At 38.2% G+C, this 14677-nt stretch overlaps 1 pseudogene; it reads left to right on the top strand.

The window, feature by feature from the left end:
* Window positions 1-3301: 3301 nt before the first annotated feature.
* On the top strand, window positions 3302-6321 carry LOC145991797 (facilitated trehalose transporter Tret1 pseudogene; annotated as a pseudogene).
* The last annotated feature ends 8356 nt before the right edge of the window (window positions 6322-14677 follow it).

Genomic DNA, 14677 nt, shown 5'->3' with positions numbered 1-14677 from the left:
AATAATAATTTCGAGCCTCAAATAATAATTCGAGCCTCGTCGGTGTTGCCAATTCCTATTTGTAGGTTAGCTTAGCCAGTGAAAAATCATATAGTGGAATTTTCTTCGGATAGGTTGGCAAAACCCAAGCCTCAAAAAAAACATCCAATAGAGTTGCCAAATATAAAAAAAACAATAAACCCCCCTCATAAAAGGCTACAGTAAGGGCCCACAGGTCGCCAACACTAGGCCCCCAACAGTGTTGCCAAACATAAAAAATACATAGACCCCTCAGGCCCTTTGATAAAAGTTTACAGTGAAAAACCCAGTAGGTTAACAACACTGTCAAAGAATCTACGGCAGTGTTGCCAGAAGTAAACAAAAGGCAATGGACCCCCCTCATAAAAAGCTACAGTAAGGGCCCACAGTGTTGCCAACTCTGTGCCCTCAAAATATACATCATAAAAAGCTACAGTAATAGGCCACAGTGTTGCCAACTCTGTGCCCTCAAAATATACATCATAAAAGGCTACGACGAGCCTCAAATAATGATTCGAGCCTCAAAAAAAATTCAGAACTCTCATGTACGCTGAGGCTAGTGGGGTTAACATACACCGTAAAAGGCTACGCCTCGCCCGAACACATGTACACTCACACACAAAAAAAAGCTAAAAAATTATACACCATGAAAGGCTACGCCGAGTTGGAAACACTGCTGGTGAGGTTAACATACACCATGAAACGCTACGCCTCGCCCCGAGTTGGCAACACTGCTTGTGAGGTTAACATACACCGTGAAAAGCTTCAAAATTTCAGTTGGTGAAATTTTCGTGGGGTGAGTTGGCAACACTGAGCCTCAAATGATGATTCGAGCCTCAAATGAGGGCTTAAAACCCGGCCACTTCCACTACTTGCCATATATGTTTCAGTACATATTGTATTTTGTACCATAAATCCTGTTCATGCAGAAATGTTAAGTGACTTTATAGACACCCTGCACTCTTTTTCACTTTTTCAACACATTTTGTTCTTCAAATGAATGCATGAATGAGGTTAAATAAAGTTTCGGTGACAAAATGCATGTTAATTAGGAAACTAACTTATCCAGTTCTTCCATGAAAAAAAATAACTCGAGAAGGCAACGTCGTGACGCCTGTGACGTCATAGCTTTCTCCAGATTCCCTCGTGGCCGTCTGGAAGGAAGCACGTCCAGAAGCCATTCACTTTCACTTAAGCAGCCGCACATGCAACCGAGTGGCACATATGTGGAAAGGTTTTCTCTTTCAGGAAGTGGATTTGTGTAGGTGACTTACGCAGGAATTTACTTGCATCTAACGCTTGAGTCTCCCTTGTCGGTATCCTCTTGGTAAGAGTCTTCTGTTCTGGAGATGGGTTCGTAGCAAGAGGTGAGTTAATTGATTGCTTGATTCAATTAGGTTGTTTCACATGGCTTTTTTGCCACCTTTGGCTAATCGCTACGATGAGGATGAATTGTGACACAACAAAATGGACGAAAGAACGATCACAAACACACATGGACGACACAACAAAATCTCATAGAGGATTAACCTGCCTTCAGGCCCAAGCTTCAGAGTCTCGTTAGTCTGCAGAATGCAGTCTAAGGTGTAGTACGTGGAAGAGAGGTTGTCTTCGGATCGATCACCCCTTACATCACTTAATATCATATGAAATGGAATCTTGGAGCTTATTAGGATTGGAATTGTTCAACAGTCTTACAATACCTTATGAACTGTTTAACATATTCCCACAAAAAAGAAACATAATATACCATTCTTTGAGATAATCTTGTATAATTGCCAAGTTGATAAGAAAAAATAACTAAGTAAGCAGGACATATGGCATGGATGGCACTGCAAAATCAGATGAAACTCACAGGCCCCAAAATTCTTGCCCCCATTTATCTCCCTACACAGCTATAGTGCCAAACCATTTCACAGCTTGCAGTGTAATTCAATGCATATATGTACGGTCAGAAGCAAAGTTGTGTTGTGTATACGAAATGATATTAATACTTCACAAACGAATTAGGTTGACCTTTATGGTACAGTCATGGGCTGTGACAACCCCATTGGCTTTCAGTGGGATCATTACAATCCAGAAGTGTTCCTGACTGTGCAAGTAATGGATAAAATGTGTATGGCTGTGGGCGATTTTTCATGTTCATTAAATGTATAAATTCCTTGCATATTAAAGTAAATTAATATCCCATGATGAGTTACAACACACATTTGTTCGGGTCTGTACAAAAAAAGACATTATTATTTGTATGTAGTATCTTATGACACGTAGTTTAGAAGTCATTTTTAAACATTAGAAAAGGATATAATTTATGCAATATGTAGTGCGTGGGGTCACACGTGCAAAGAGGAAATGTGCATTTCTTTAAACTTATTTTACGCCTTGTTACTACGAATTTCGATTTTTACCACGATGAACCTTTCATTACTCAAGATTTATACAGTCACAGACACTTCTGCATTGTAACAATTACATTTAACTTTTCAATGAAATCGTTACAACCCACAAGTGTCCATGACTGTAGATAGAACCTTGACTCTTCCCACCACTTTATGTGACCTACTGCAGTAGGAAGACCAGCTTAGAATTGATAGTGATGGGGAAAATTCAGTCTCTGTAGGTCTCTCATACTGAGCTCCTGCGTAACCAAATGATTATCGCTTTCACATCTGGTGCGAGGGGTCCAGGGATAGGTCCCCAATGGAGGATCATATATTTCGGTGATGACCTAGTATCTTGAGAACAACTGTGGGATCTATTTGAAAGCAAAATTGGCGGAGTCGGGTCTCTAAAGGCAGGGAACAGGGGCGACGGGACTTGAGTCACCTAAAGAAAAGTATCTGTTGTGCTACAAAGTTACATCATACTATTTATGATTACGTGGGGTACTTGCATGTAAGACCTACACAATCTTCTGAATTCATCACGAGTTTTATATGCGCTATTAAATTATGAATAATTAATTGTATAGAAACGCATAATAATGGCAATAATGTGCATTCATATCTCTGAAAAGAGATTGATATAAATGCACTTTCTTTGTACAAATATCTACCAGAATTGGGTGGTACTCCCTTCCTTTCAAACAAAGTTTTGTTCGAAGAGTGATAGTACACCACACAGAAATATCACGTCCTACATCCATTGTTTTTACATCTAAATTTAATGGTAGACATATCTGAAGCATACGAATATTTTCTTCTTTCCGCTCTACAGAGAGAATAGCTATTTTGAACTTATTTATTTGTTGTATAATAGTAGAAACGTTACATTGCATGATCAAATGTATTACCCCAACTGGTTCATGATCTTCTTCTTCTTCAGTCTCAACAATTTGGAGTCAGAATCTGCTTCCACAATGGCCAGCGCAAAGCAAGAGTTCAACCAGAAAGATGCAGTGAAGGACTCGGATACAGGAAATGGGGCCAATGTGAAAGGGAAGCGAATCCATCAGTACGTCGCTTCGTTCTCAGGTAAAAGCGCTTCCATATTCATTTGCTTCCACGACGGGAATCTATACCATAAAAGTTCAAAAACTGGTGAATTTTGTGTGAAATTCTAAAGGTATATTGAATTTGACTCCCCCTCCCAAATATTCAAATTAGAACAAATTGGTGGCAGAACAGGGTGCATTTTCAGAATATACCAAGAACTGAAAAAATGACAGTTCATTGACAGAAGTGAATCTTGAAATTGAACGAAGCCTCTGTAAGTATATAGTCGCACCCACGCAGCCCAAGAACACAATTATAGGACTAATTTTTACAATAGATCCACTGAAAACTTTCAGTAATATTTTCTCTAAGTTTTTACAAACTCACACTAAAAAAATATGAATGATGTTATTTCTCACTTGCAATCGTGTTGAAAGTGTTGCACACACTCAACATCGGAGAGATTGAAGGATGAGGTTTTCGAAAATATTTGGTGTTTAGATCTTACGGATGATAATAACTTGGAATAGTATATTATACCGTTAGTTACTTTTTAGACAACCCGGGTTCGATACCAGGTGGAGGCACATAGTGGTTCGTATCCAATTTTAAACTTTAGGTCCAGTCCCGATTAGCCTTACTGTGCATAAAGTGGACTTAAAACACCAAATCATCAACAACAAATCAACAACTTTTTAGACAAAGAGCAAGTCATTTACTTGTAGAAGTGCTAGTTCACGGATGATGTGTGAAAGTACATTTACGTATAGATCTACGTAGTGTTGGATATTCTCCAAGGGCTTTGAATTTGAGGTATCTGAACTACTTTGACTGAATGGGTTCTGTTCCCTACCGTTGAATTCCAGATAAATGATGCAAAATCTGCTTCTGACTAGGTGTCTTCTTCTACTTCTTCTAGCAGGTCTGGCTAACCAAAGCCCGTTCTGCGACTACAAAAATTGATTATTCTATAATTTTCATTATACCCTTTGGCTTGTAATTTAATAATTTTTGAGGCAAACGGCTTTCTGGCATCCTCAGAAGATGTTGCCCCCACTTTAACTGATATTTTCGAATATCTTCAACCATTCATTCTTCAACCTTCCATATATTTCGGATTTCTTCACTCACAATTTTGTCTCCTAAGATTCCTCCACTTAAAGATCGGAAACATTTCATTTGTGAACAATATATTCTAGTTTTATAACGTTGAGGAAAAGTCCAGCATTCGCTACAATATAGAAGAGCAGATTTTGAAATTATATTATGGTATCCAGTTTGAATTTCTTTTCTCATAAATTTTTATTCATTCCATTTTCTTGAAATCGTGGTTTGATTTCATTATAAAACTTAAACGTCAGTAACAAATATTTGGTTATAAATTATAATCAAATATTCGTTACTGACGTATACGTTTTATAATCAGATCTAACCACGATTATATTATAACTTATAACAATATTTCATTAATTTTAAATGTTTGTGTTTTTCCAGTGACCCTGGGAGCGTTCGCCCTGGGCACCGTGTACTCATGGAGTTCTCCAGCGGTGGAGAGACTCCAGCAAGGGAAGGAGGCGCTGGTCATCACCAAAGAGGAGGGCTCGTGGGTCGGAGCCATCATCAACCTGGGAGCGGGCTTCATGATGGTCGTCATGGCGTACACCATGGACAGGCTCGGCCGGAAGCAGACGATGCTCATCGTGGTCGTCCCTTTCGTCCTGGGCTGGGCGCTGCTGGCCTTCTCGGAGTCGGTGGCCATGCTCCTGGTCGGGAGGTTCGTGACGGGGATGGCTGGGGGAGCGTTCAGCGTGGCGGCGCCCGTCTACATCGGGGAGGTCACCGAGAAGGAGGTGCGAGGGAGACTGGGCACCCTCTTCCAGATCATGGTGTGCAGCGGGATCCTGTTCGTGTATATTGTGGGTGCGTATGTGAGTGTGAGGTGGTTGTCGGTGATCTGTGGTGTTCTTCCGCTGATCTTTGGTACCGTGTTCCTCTTCATGCCGGAGTCGCCTTTGAGTTTACTGAAGCGCGACAAGAGGGAAAAGGCCGTAAGGAACTTAAAGTGGCTCAGAGGACCTACATATGACGTGGATTCTGAGATAAAGGTGCTGGAAGCAGCGATAAAAGAAGCAGAGAACGACTCCACTTTCAAAGACATTTGGTCATCCAGGGCTGCAAGGAGAGGCATCACAATAGCGTTCGGACTGATGATTTTCCAGCAGCTCACGGGAATCAACGCCATCATATTCTACACCGTCAACATCTTTGAGAACGCTGGGAGCAGCCTGGACAAGAACCTGTCCACCATTATCGTTGGTGCAACACAAGTGGTGGCGACATTTGTCTCGGCATTGGTGGTGGATCGTCTCGGCAGACGTCCGTTGCTCCTGGTGTCATACAGCGTGATGGCCGTGTGCCAAGGAGCCATCGGGGTGTACTTCCACATGCAGAGTGCAGGAGGTGACGTAAAGACCATTTCGTGGCTGCCTCTGGTTTCCCTCGTTCTCTTCATTGTCGCCCACTCATTGGGCAACGGGCCCATTCCCTGGTTGATGATTGGCGAGCTGTTCCCGCCAAGAATAAAAGGTACTGCGGGATCAGCTTCCTGTTTGATTCGTTGGATATTGATATTCCTGGTAACGAAATTCTTTGTTGATATCCAGGATGCTCTTGGATCCGACGTAACTTTCTGGATTTTTTCAGTTATGTGTATATTTGGGGCCGTGTTTGTGTTCATCACTGTCATAGAAACAAAGGGCAAATCTCTGGAAGAGATACAGAACGAACTCGAGGGTGAAATATCTGACACAAAAATCACGGATCAAATCATGAGAAAACAACCTACGCATAATGTCGAATGAATAATACAGGGTGGGCACAAAGTCGCTTTCCCCAATAAATGAAGAAATCAATTATTTGGGGAAAGCGACTTTGAGCCCACCCTGTATATTGCAATAATCACAGATTTGCTATGTCGCACGCTCATCTGAATGTTAATACAGTGTCATAGCTGAGTTGTGTAAAACGTTAAGTTATGAAGAAAATTGTGGCATTGTAAAAGTGTCATCGGTCAATGTACGCTTATTTGTACACAATTTTCTTAGAATAATATAAATGTTATATTAACTTATGAAGATCACTAAACTTTATATAACCAATAATGTAAAACATCTCAGTGATGAGGGGTCTACAAATAATACCTTGTTTGTTTCATACGTGCAATACATCAATGTTTCTTCCTGAGTACTACAGCAGCAAGACATTAGGAACTAGCACCACTGCTTCCAGACGGAGGTACCAATATGGTGGTGAGTTGCTACTAAGAACACCGGGATGAAACAGCGGAACAACATTTGCAATAGTATATTACGGTGTATTATCTTGTTTTCGGAACCCTGCAAGCTGAGAGAGTGCTTAGAAATCTTACGACCCTCGGTTTCAAATTCAGAAGAATAGCATTTCCGTTACAAGTTTCACTGCAATACATGTACAGATATCATACACACACACATGAACATGAACATTCCTAGATTATGCTGTAATTATCCAGGTGTGAAGTTGTATGATGCAACCTATTAAATCTGTGAAAGTTCAGGTCTTAGACGCGTCGCAACATTAAATAACAGGAAGTAAGTAGCAGCATCGCAGTGTTGCTTCTTATACGTATATCAAACCTAATTATTAGTCCACATAATAGTACAGTCGCGTGGAATATAACATAAAAACAGCGTAGTGGTGGCGTCGTCGCCTTGTAATCAAGGGTTCGTTACCCGGTGGAAGCACATAGTGGTTCAAATCCCACTTTAACCTGTAGGTCCTGTACCGATTAGCCTTTCTGTGCATATAGTGGACTTAAAACAACAAATCAATCAATCCACATACAAACATTTCATTACTGTTGTTATACTTTTCTTTGTTTTACATCTTACAAGTTTTTCACTTTACAAATACAATTGTACTGATATTGGTGTAGAACTGTGTTCAATTTTTGTTCCTAAGTAATGAATACACATAAGTACTGCTTCAGTAAATTGCTCGATTTTGAAGATACCAGGACAATCCGTTATAAGTAAACAATACACCCAAACTATAATGTTATTTATGAAACACACAAGTACGACATACAACACTTGAAATGTCTTAACAAAGAAAGTTCGTGCGTGGTAACTTTAATCCGCCTTTTTAACTCCCCAACTCCAAATCAAAACGCTAAAGTTTCGTCTATGCATAGTAAACGATTTTGCACTATTTGTGAAGCTCGGTCTCTTGGGCATGACTTATTTTCTTATGTGCTAATCGGCACGATATTTTCCACGTGTCGTAGAGGTTCTAGGTATCTAACATTGTTAGGTGGTAACACTGTTTTTTGACGTCAGTTGTCTCGTTCAGCGGACTTGATTGCCAGTCCAAGGATTCTTGTTGTATATGCTAGGCGTGGGGTGCTTTGACCGGGATATGGTGCTAACTTGAGAGTAAAATTATCTTCATTGCTGAAGTGCTTGTGTGCATGCAGGTACTTCATTTGACGCTTCAAATTGGTGAGCTGTGTCACATGTTCCACATGTTATGGGAATGTTTGCGAGAATATGGCATGAGTGTATTAAAATTACGCAAGTATCTGAATTTTTCATATTTACCTTTTTTCTGAAGCCGTTAGAATGGCACGCTGATATACATTGACGTTCATATGTAAAAGTGTAAATCACTTCATCTAACTAACTCTCTAGCCTTCTTAAACCCGAAGGTTCTTGGCTGCAGCAACACAGGACTTCCATCTGTCCCTATCCTGAGCAAGATCTATATACTCTTTTCCATCCAAACCGATTTCCTTTATGTCCATCTCAACGTTGTACCTCCATCTTCGTCTTGGCCTTCTTATAGGTCTCTTACCATCAGGTTTCCCAACAAGAATCCTGTGAACTCCTCTTTACTCTCCCATTCGTGCCACATGGCCTGCCCACCTAAGTCTTCTTGATTTAATTATTCTAATAATATCTGGACATGAATATAAATTATGTACTTCTAAATTATGTAACCTTCTCCACTCACCTGTCTCCTCATCCCTTTTAGGTCCAAAGATTTTCCTAAGGATCTTATTTTCAAATACTCTCAATTTATGTTCCTCTTTCAATGTAAGGGACCAAGTTTCACACCCATATAATACTACAGGCAAAATTACTGTTTTGTATATTTTAACTTTTAGTTTCTTAGATATTAAACGAGAAGACAAAAGTTTATGAAGAGAGAAGTAACATGCATTTCCTGAATTAAGCCTACTTTTTATTTCCTCTTTAATATAATTTTCATTTGTTAATATTACTCCTAAGTATTTAAATTTGGAAACTGGTTCAAACGAGTTGTTATCAATAATTATATTTTGATTATTACCTAACACTTGGTTTCGGCTTGTAAGCATATATTTAGTTTTATCTTTGTTAACTTCCAAACCGTATCAATCCCTAACCTATCTCCTTAGCAGTTTTGAAAAATATTTTAGCATTATTCTTAATTGTATTTATATCATCCCCTAATAAGTCTACATCATCTGCATATGTTAACAACTGAGTCATACCATTTAATTTTAGTCCTTCGTTAGTTTGTTTTATCTTCCTAACAGCGTATTCTAAGGCAAAATTAAAGAGCAATGGAGATAATGTATCTCCTAGTTTTAACTCATCATGAATTGTAAATTTGTCAGAGACATTAATACCCACACAAATTTTTCTTTCTGTTTCATTGGTGCATACTTTTATCACACTAACAAGCTTCTTCGGTATTCCAAACTCGACTAATATATTATATAATTTATCTCTTTTGACAGAATCATATGGTTTTTTGAAATCATTGAATAGCGGATGGACATTTTGGTTATATTCCCACTTTTATTCAAGTGTCTGTCTGATGTGAAAAATTTGATCTGTGGTTGATCTGTTACGTTTAAATCCACATTGATAATTACCTATAATTTCATTAGCATATGGGGTTAGTCTTGTTAAAAGAATATTAGATAATATTTTATAAGTTGTTGAGAGTAGAGAAATTCCACGGTAATTATTGCAGTTCATTTTATCACCTTTCTTAAACACAGGAACGATTATGGATTCTTTCCACTGTTGATGGATTTCTTCTTTATTCCATATTAAACAAATTAATTTATGAATTTGACATATTAACGAATTTCCACCATATTTAATTAACTCAGCTGGTATTAAATCAATGCCAGGTGCTTTGTTATTATTTAGCCTTTTAATAGCATCCTTAACTTCAGTCAAGTTAGGTTCTGGAACTAAAGGTTCTGCTGTGTGGACTTCATTTACTTCTGATTTATCTCCTACATGAACATTTAAAAGGTCATTAAAGTAGTTCTTCCATCTATTTAGAATATCTCTTGGGTCAGCTAGAAAATCACCGTCTTTATTTTTTTTCAAGTTTACTTTAGGTTGCCACCCCTTTCTAAATTCATTTACACCTTTATATAAATCTCTGATATTTTTGGTTTTGCTGTTTGTTTCAATTTCGTTAATTTTACTTTTCAAGTAATATCTTTTTTACTTCTAAACGTGGGTTTAACTTCTCGCTTTATTATATTATAATTGCTTAGATTTGTATCATCAGAGTTATTTAACCACCTAAGTCAACCCTGATTTCTTATTTCTATTAGATTATGACATTCATTATCAAACCATGGCTTACTTTTTCTTGGTTTATGGTATCCTATACTTTCTTTAGCTGCTGATTCTATTGCATTACGTATTTGCTCCCAATTCTTATTTACGTCTGTTTCATTTATATTTTCATCATCATTTAAATCCTGCAAAACATCAAATCTATTTGACAGTTTAATTTGGTAATCTTTCTTAATTCTTTCATCAGCAAATTTTCCTGAATGAAATTTTATAACTTTTAGATTTTGTTGCTTATGATTTATCACTGTGAAATTACTTACCGAATGCAGTTTCTTTATAGTTGTGGAAGTTCGGGGAAGTGTTTTCTCGCATCGTTCATTCAATTCTGCCGGTAAATCATGTATTTTTCGATATAAATGTGTGACCGATGCACGAAAGCTGTTGGATCCATTTCCTTCCAGCCGGATGTTGCCTGTGTGTGATGACGTAAACTCAGTCAATCCCGGTCAGTGTTTCCAAACACGTGTTTTTGTAACTGATATTGTGTCAATGGTTCGTGGGGCTATGTGTCAATGGTTCGTGGGGCTATGCGAGAATGGTCTGTGGGGCTACGCATTTTTTTTCTAAACCAATTTTTAACTATTGTAACCTAAACGTGACCAAACCTAACCTAACCTTACCGGAAATGGTTCGTGGGGCTATGTATGAATGGTTCGTGGGGCTATGCGTCAATGGTTTGTGGGGCTACGTAGGTATTTTTGGGTGGAGTGGGGTGAAAACACTGCATGCCTATTACGATATTGAAACTGTGACCGCCATTTCGCGTGTTACGAAAGATAAGAAACAACGAAGAAAACTTACTCGATATGTCGCAAAGAGAGCTTATTTCCGTGAAATAAGGATAATGCCACCTTCAACAATGTTTCTCAATGCATAATACGTAAGTACGAATATTGAAATTAAATGAACTAGCAAATTTCAGCCGTTTTCCGGATATGGGAAATTTACCTCATCATCCATCCTTATCTTCACGATCAGTGGCAGAAAGGCGAAGTAAAATAAACAAAATCAATCAATCAAAACACGGAACTTCTTAATATGAAACAAAATCCACTATTACAAAATCGAATATCTAGATCACAAATAAAGTCAAGTCGTTTTGTCTCTGCCTTCAACGTAAACGCAGAGAACAGTAAAGAACCGAACGCAACGCACACAACGATACATAAAAGTGAAATGCCAAATCAGCTTTCTCATTAAGGTAGCTAGACCAATTTTTGGCAACCCGCGTGGACTTGTGGACTTTAGGGGCAGCTCTGAGCACCACGACCTTCTCGTTTCCTCGTCCCTCCTTCCTGGCCCCTCTTAAAACGCTACAATAATCTTGCTCGATTTGAGTACATACGACTATTGAGTTTAAGGGACAGAAACTTCAGTTTAAATTTGGATCCGCAACATTATGTACCTCATGGAACCAGAGACCTCTTAATTACAAATCGAAATGGTACTCGTATATACGAGACAGTTCCACAAATATGACGAGTTATCTTGAACTCCGCAGTACCTGAGCTAGATACATTACATAGGAATTTAGTTTTACGTAATAATACAATACGTTTATCTGTGGGGATACCCCCTGGTCAAGATTCACGAATATCAACCACAAATCATAACGCGATTGAAAATGCCCAGTGGCTTGCTGCCATCTTCAAGCGGAAATAATAATAATAATAAAAAACAATAGTCCCGGATTATTATTATTACTATTATATTAAGATCAGTCTTTAATTTAACCCTTTCACTGAGTGAAATTTCTTGATTTATTCCCAGATTTTATATTGTAAAACACTTACTATGTATTAATGTTGCACGTCCACTTTATGCTCAGAAGGATTATTCGGAAATGGACCTATAATGTGGGATCCGAACTACTGCATTGTGCCCCTACCGGGAACCGAATCAAAGATCTCCTGATTACAAGGCGACAAGTGTTACACTAATCTCGTGGAAGAACATAAAAGAGTTTGAAAAACGACATAAATGCAGGGTATAGTAGCCTAAACATTAACAATAGCATCATGCTGATTACATGTAAAATGGTTTGATTTATTGAACTGGTGTTTTAAGTCCACTTTATGCGCAGTAAGCCTAATCGGCACTGGACCTACAGTTTAAAGTGGGATCCGAACCACTTTATGCCTCCACCGGGTATCGAACCCGGGACCCCTTGATTACAAGGCGACGACGATTACACTGCGCCATCGGGGAGGCCCACATATAAAATGGATACAGGATTGTTAGTTTCCTAAAAAATGTTGCACAAGAAAAGTGTCTTGGTTCAATCGCCTTGTAATCAAGATGTCCCACGCACGTAGTGATTCTGATCCTGCTTTAAACTGTAGATCCAGTCCCGATTAGCCTATCTGAGCATAAAGTGGACTTACATTGACATCATGTTGTTGCTAATTTCTCGTTCCTTTAACCCCTTTCCTCCCCCCTATAGAAAGAAAGAAAGAAAGAAAACTAATGTGTGAATTGAAAGAGGAGGGACGAGATAGTGCCAATCCACATTTTCGTACATGTTCCTTTATCCTCGAAATTTCTTCTGCCGCTCGTGCTTTGTAGTCTAACCTATCGTGATAATGCCTGCACATTACTTCCATGTTTTTTTTTAAAGGTATTGCAAAAGCTTGGAGAAAATAAATGTGGCTTGGTACGTACTATCTCCTCCGATCCTTTCAATTATAATTGCGCAATAACGGTGTCGTTACTCCTACCTGGTTAACCCACTTATCTTCAAGAGATTTACTTCTGTTTTATGATCTGGTTCTGGTTCAAAAAATTGTCTTGCAAAAGCTGCTCTCTCTAGTTCAACTCTCCTGTTTACTACTTCCAGAAGAGTAGTTCAAGAGTTTTCTGGAGTTCAATAACAGAAATTGGGACCAGCCCAATTTCTTCAACTTTCCTTTACTTTCAATTTCAATTATGTTACTGTCATCGTTATTGTAATTCAGAGTTGTAGCGAGTATTTAGTCTCCAAGGTGAACCGTTACTTTGAGCTTGAAGTTTAAAATTTTAAATACTACCACAAATGGTTGATGAAGGGTAACATCTGATGGATATGTCATCATCAGTGATTTCCGTGATGTCAGTTGGAAGGTTGGTGGACCTCTCTCTTCTCTCTCTCTCTCTCTCTCTCTCTCTCTCTCTCTCTCTCTCTCTCTCTCTCTCTCTCTCTCTCTCTCTCTCTCTCTACCCAAGGACGTATTTAGGAGTCCATTGTGTCCCCACCCCGAAATACTTATTAAGTATTTGTTAAAGAATCGAAGGTTATTTATTACCGCCGAACTTATTGGAAGGCAAGGATTATAATGGGATTGTACGGTTTTGAAGCGCAGTATCAAATAAAATTTATGCATGCTTATACTTACAATAATATGAACAACAGATTAATCAGGATCTAACATCCTATTTTGTTATTCAATAAATATTTAATTCTTTATCTATTTGACATTAATTTCCTAGCCACGGCAGTTACCTTTTCCAAATTTTGGCGATATTTAATACACGTAATCTAGATAATGAGTATGGGCTGTTATATCTCTATTCTTGTACCGTCTTTTACCTATTCATATAATAATAACAATACAATATTAATTTATTTACATATTTAATTAATGTCATTAATTTAATTTAATATGAATATTTTATTTAATCATTTATATTATTATTATTTCTGAGACACTTGGTTCGGACCCCCTCCCCCCTCCGGAAATACATTTCTAAATTCGTGTCTGTCTCTACCATTCCTTGCTTCTATACATTGGCCTGGCAACATATAGCGGGACCCTGTGCGAGATTAGAATGCGAGGCCTCAAACCGTTCAATGTGAATCGATACAAAATCTTCAGACGTACAGTGGGAACCACTAGTATTGCTCAGCAAATTGTCCATGACTATTTTCATTAACTTTTCTCTTACATCCTTTGTGATTGTAAGCGGTGGATTTTTATGTATGCTGGTGCAGAAGTTCTCAACAGCTTGTTTGAGTTTTCTTTTAATTCTTGAAGCTCTTATTGGGTCAAATAAAGTGCACGAACATGGTGGTGGACAATTTGCACGGTAATACTCATGGATCCCACTGTACGTCACCAAAACTGATATCAAATTTAAATAACATTTATTTAAATTAATTACAATGATTATATTATGATTACATGATATACAATTATATAAATATATAATTGTATGATTAAAATTATACTTCATAATTTTACTCACTCGAAAAATATATTATCTTTTGTTTCTCCTGGAGCTATGGGGATGTCGTTCTGATTGGAAAATAGAGAACCTGGCAACCTTGGCAAATGGACGAGTGATGTAGCTGTAATGTGATCCGTAATTTTGTGTAATTTATAGAGTGCTCTAGTGAGTTATAGCGACTATTCTAATACACGGAGAACTGTAAGTACTATAGCACTATGTAGAATTAGAATTACTCTCCAAAATGCAGCTTTGATACAGAAATTTTATCAATTTAGCTTGTTCCAGTGATCTGTTGGAAATTTAAACAAAAAGGACAACCACTACAAGGAGCTA

The sequence above is a fragment of the Lepisma saccharinum genome, chromosome 8 (assembly GCF_977018435.1).
Source record: "Lepisma saccharinum chromosome 8, izLepSacc3.1, whole genome shotgun sequence".
Classification (NCBI taxonomy): Eukaryota; Metazoa; Arthropoda; class Insecta; order Zygentoma; family Lepismatidae; genus Lepisma; species Lepisma saccharinum.
Note: the sequence above shows the minus strand (reverse complement) of the source record. Positions and strands in the feature narration are given on the sequence as shown.